Here is a 5,678-nt window from a genome sequence, read left to right as displayed (position 1 = left end):
TTTTATTGTGGATTTTTTTTTGAGTGTATCGGATGTGACAGTGCACTGCTGGATCACGTAGGTCCATTTTACTGCATAAGCCTCTCTGTACCAGCCATGTGCATGTAGCAAAGCTTCATGTTGGGAAGCTGCTCATTTGTTCTAGTGACAGAAGTGATAGTGGGAGGATCACCTAAATACCTCTTTTGAAATGGAGAAGAGAGCTTCTAGGAATGTGTTGGGGTAAGGTGGAGAGTAGTGATGGGGGAAAATTGTTCATAGGGCTTTATACACAAGGGAGTCTTCAGCAGTGGTGCAACTAGTGGAGCCAGTAAACTGAAAGAAGTGAGGAGTGCTGAAAATGCCTGCAAATCCTTCCAAGGCAAAGCTGTATGCAACTGCTTAAGGAGTCCTTTCTAAGCATCAAAGTGCTTGGATCAGAAAGGACCCTTACTGAGGTCAGGTAGTATGTGAGGACCTGAAAGCAAACCGGAGTTGCTCCTCTTTAGGTCACCCAGTTAGTAGATGGGGAAAAAAAATCAGCAGTAAACCCAAGAACTTTAAATTTTCTTTTCTGAGAGGAAATTTGGCTGCAGCAAGCAATCAGCAAATGATCACATATAGGCCTGAGAAATATGAAAAAGATTCCTGCAGGTGTGAGGGGGGAAAAAACCCAAGCAACCAACCTCCCCCCCCCCAAAAAAATGTAGAATACTGACACAAGAGGAATTTAGGGCCTTTTTCTTGTTTCAGGGAAATCTTTCCGTGAAACAGAATAGTGGAATGACACCGGGAAYAGCATTCTTGTATGGCCAGCATCTTTGTGTGGATGTACTCTTTGAGCTCAGACTGCTAGTAACAGCTGATCCTGGCCTTGCCTCAAAGGGTGTAGTGTGACTGGGACCAAGGAAAGAACTGAGCTCTTCTGCTCCACGTGCAATATAGAGGCATGTGATTTAATCCTCGAAGGATCTTGTGCAATTTCTGCTAATATCTTGAACAGAATTAATGTGAACAATTGTCTCCATGGTGAAATGTGTTATTTTGAGATCCTATTTATGGATCTGAGCTCGCAGCCTTTTCTCAGGCAAGCTCCCATTGATGTCAGTGAGACAGTAATCTGGAAAAGGCCTGCAGGAGCTCTCTATGTGGSACAGCATTTTCATTCTTTTGTGACACATTTATAGTGTCTACAGGTTATGTTATTCTTGTAAATGTAGCCCTGTGTTGTGGTATATAGCTTTAAGGCTTTAGGAAAGAAGCGTGACTCAAGCAGTCATAATTTATCTTCTGTTCCTCCTGCTTTGGGGGAATAGGACTCCTGATAGTCCATGGTATTTTGGCTGCTGTAGCCAGTGTGTTATAGCAATGGAGTGAAGGTTCTCTCCAGGCCTTCTCTTTTCCAGCTGTTCCCATCTCATTTACACATAGAGGGAGTGCCAAGTCCATGCTCTGCACTAAGCACACATGCAAAAACACTTCATAATAAGAGAGTAAAAGCAAAAATGTAGTCCTCGCTCCCCATGCCTGCAGGCAGATATGGAAGGCAAATCTATAATCTGATTCCAAATAACTGGAAAAGTTTTCAGAGCTGCGGCACATTAGTACTGTTTCCACACCAATACACAGTCTTGTCCTAGACTTATGAGGAGATAGTTAAGGGGTTCTGCTGACTCACTGATGCAGAGGCTCATTGCAATACCTCTGTAAAAAGGAGGCAAGGTGGCTCGGAGCTGAGCAGATGGTGAGGAGGTTTTCTGGGAGTAGAGGAGCTGTAAGCAGAGGGGTTTTGTGGCTGGTTGTCAGCTAAATTCCAGGAAATGATTCTGGGCAGTGTGTGGGTGGCCAGTAGTGGTTTCTACTCATTACTGGTCTAGCCTTTAAGTAAAAAAGTCCATTTTGTTAGCCTTGCTGTTGGATTACTCCAAGTAAAACTGCAGAAGTTGACAAAGTGCAGCTAGATGTTGCTACTGCCAAATGTTGAATGGTTAATGAGTGATACCACTCAGAGTTGCATTTTCTGTATATGCTTCACTGAAGCCATAGTTCTGAAGTCATGAGACTGGCTTGAGAAAACATGAATACAAAGCATTGTAAATGACTTGAGAGTGCTTTGCTTGCCTCCTGCTTTCACAGGTGAATTGCTCCACTATGGAAGACTACAGAGGGTTAGAGTGCTTCTCTGATGAAGTGAACTGAGAAACTCACATAGTGTTGTAACTTCAGAAGTTGACAAAAATCTATCATTAATTATATTTTACTATAGTAGTGCTTAAAGACCAATTAAGCATGCAGCTGTGCTTTTTAGGTACAGTAGAATACAGAGCAGTAGCCCCTCTTTGATCTGCAGGCTCTCACTATAAATAGATGGTGGTTGCTGGGTGGTGGGAGGGATGTAATGTGTGCTATGATGTGAATGATTTAAGGGCAGGAGGAGTCCTGTTAATGTTCTGGTTTTTCTTCTCACTATTTTGTGAGCTTACTGGTAGAGGGAGTGAGGAGGGGGTTATATATGATATAGCTGAAGTAAAGCAATTGTGGAGAAAATGTATGTTGTGTATGTATTAAGGGTGAAGGTATGGTGGGGAGATGAAGAAAAGTGGCTAGTCAGCATGGGACAGTGATAAGCCATCTGACACTTCAGAAAGCTGCGCTGTGGCAACTGAAGGCAGGCTGAAAGGGAACAGCCTGCACCCTTACTATTGAGCTCTGTTAGCCTCCCAGACTGTTGGCTGCCTGCAGATCATCTGTTGGGCCCAGTCCCTAGATTGTGCAATTCCTGAACCACACTTGGGACTTGTGAGAAACTGTGCTAGGTGATCTGGGCTGAAATTCTGCCAAGAAGTTTTTTAACAATATAAACGATTGCTTTCCAGTGTTCAGAAGCATTTGCTGATGCCTTTTAGTTTACTAGTATAGATGTTGCACTTAGGTGTAAAGGGACTAATTTTGCCTGCCTCTGCAGCTATTTTCATGTACTGAATTTTTTATGTATTTTTCTTCCTTTTGCCTTTGTCTTGTACAGGAAGAAGCCTTTGGTCTTTAATGCTGTTAGAATTTACTCATATAGTAGAAAGTCTCATCCATAATACTTTCCCTTTGTTGAGCTACTGTCAGCTCTGTTGCTTCTTCTGTTGCTTCCACCAGCTAGGGATCTCACTTTGCTCCTTTTTATCTSTGCTTGACAGACCTTGACAACAACTTTTGTCCTTTGTCTAGTCAAATAGAGGGAGAAAAGGAACAGCAATGCCTGGGCCCCAGAGTGTGGCAGATCTACCTTGCTCTAGCCAAAGGTGGTACTGATGGACAGTTATGGTCTTGGCTAGGCTGCATTTCCCACCCTTTCTATTGTGCTTTCGTGTGTTCTCTGAGACCTAGCTACAGCAAACACTTTCTCAAGAGTAAGTAACTACAGTACAGCTATGGTGTTACTTAATCATTTCACCGTTGATGTGCTGCTGTCAACATATTCTGAACTGTGGCTTACACATCAGAGCCTTTAATGGGTAAAGTTTGACTGACTTCTGTAGAGATAATTCTGTGCTATGTACGTCTCTTCATCTTACAGTATCTAGATAGGGCTGCAGTCATTTGGCCCTTATCCTGAGCTAACATAATGGAGTAAAAGTATCTCTTCTCTGCCTCTCAGGACTGGTGCTTAGATTCTTGTGTGTCTTTTCAAGCACATGAATGTTGATGGAAAAATCCCTTGCTGAGTGGAATGATTTGGCTTTTGGACTAAGGGATTCATCTACATATTAACATTTGGAAATATATAAGTCCCCCAAAGTTCTTTTAACAGGGTAGTTATTAGAAATCATGGGACTGATTTATGTTTATGTAAAGGCTTTTGGGATTGCTCTGGAAGTGTAAGCAGCATTCAGTTGGGCATAAGATATGTAAGAACCAATGCTGACAGCTTTTTCTACACACCTCAATTAGCCTGTAACAGTAAAGTGTTACAGAAATATGTTAACCTGAAGCATAAAACTACATATGCTGTGCTACAGCAAAAACAATCCATTGAGTTCATGGGAAAAATAAAGGTACCTAAGAAAATGGGGAACTAGAAGGTAAAAATCCTAGAAATGGAGAATAGGCCTCTTCTGACTCAGCTGAAATAAGCTTTTAGGAAGAGTGATTTATTCTGGCCTCAACAGAAAGAAAAATTGGCGACCAGTGGGTTTCCCTGGAGATTCCAAGCTGATTTTTAAGAGCTCATACTGACACAAAACCTTGCCCCTGCTAAAGAAGTATTATCGATGGAGCTGCTTCAAGGTAAAGCACCTTTCCTTCTACTTCTCAGACAGAGAGCAGCGGCCTCAGTTATTAGAAACACAATTTGAAATGATTTTCCCTCATAGTCTAGTGTGCTGGCAAAGGTGCATTGTGTAAAATAAGACAGTAGGTCATCATCTCTTTATCCGGGTGCTCTCTGGACCAACGTTTACCTTTATTCCSAGGCTTTGATAAGCTCTGAACACAGATAATGGAATGGTTTTACTGCTTCCATAGGAACAGAAAGCACACCGTAGAAGCAGAGACCTGTGGTGTATCACTGAATAAATCTCCTCGCAAAAGTATAATGAAATATTTCAGGGAAGAGTTAGAATCATGTGAGAGGCAGAGGGTCTGTGGATATGTGGACCCACTGACCAGACAATGGTATTGAGCAATTTGTAGCAGTGAGAGGTTTTGCCAGAAGTACTAGTAGCAGCTACAGTTACTGCTGCTGTTGCTTGGTAGCCTAAAGAAAGCTGCTTTCCCCCGGTCTCCACAGAATCTGCTCGCACAAAGTCCATTTTCTGAGGCTGCATGCAGGGGTCAGGGTTAGTTCTTTCATGGTATACAGATGGATTTTTTTGTTTTGTTTTGCCCACTGAGTGTGGAAGAGATGATGTGAGCTCATCATATTAAAACAATAATTCTTGTCTGGAAAAGGAGTGGCATATGGGAATTGGGCACTGCTGTGTGGAACTGACAGATGTTTTTTGTTCTGCTTTGCTTGCCATATCAGGATTCAGAAATGCAGCAATGTATATGTGTGGTTTTTTTAGTCCCCCAGGAAATACCTGGTTGGGGGAATTTGCTTTTTGTATTGAATTCAGATGTTACTCCAGAAGTTAATCTGCCTTGAGCAAATGAGAGGTCATTGTTTATTTTATAGTTACCCATTTAAAAGGTCTTTATGGTTATAAGACAGGATTTTTTTAAAAAATACTTCATCAAGAGGCTTTCTAATGCTTGGTGCAACTATTTTAATGTAGTCTGTTACTTAGATGAAACAAAATGGTGGCTCCTAAGACAAAGTCCATGTAAAACCACAGGACAAAATATTTTCTGTCATTCTATCAAGGTACCCTTCCTCTAACCCTGCTATAAGTCATTAAGGGGAAAATGATAGGAGGATATATGAAAATTGGATAGCTGAATGATATCAAGGATGTACCTTTAATTATTAATGTTTGCATTAGCTTTTAGCAAGTGCATGATTTTTCTTCACTTAGTTTTTCATATTAGCGCAAAATTTTCCTCTTTAACCCATCTGTAGCTCCCTTGTGAGAAGGACAGAGTGCTCTTGAATAGATGGCATGTGACAGCACTGGGAGTTACATAGTGGAATAAGTTCAAAGCATACAAAAGAGATCCACAGTGCAGATGGGAGAGTTATATTCTGCTTTCTATTTGTAATTGTATTA

Source organism: Rhea americana, unplaced genomic scaffold, assembly GCF_003343005.1.
Source record: "Rhea americana isolate MKP2758 unplaced genomic scaffold, rheAme1 scaffold_2, whole genome shotgun sequence".
In the NCBI taxonomy this organism is placed as follows: domain Eukaryota; kingdom Metazoa; phylum Chordata; class Aves; order Rheiformes; family Rheidae; genus Rhea; species Rhea americana.
Note: the sequence above shows the minus strand (reverse complement) of the source record.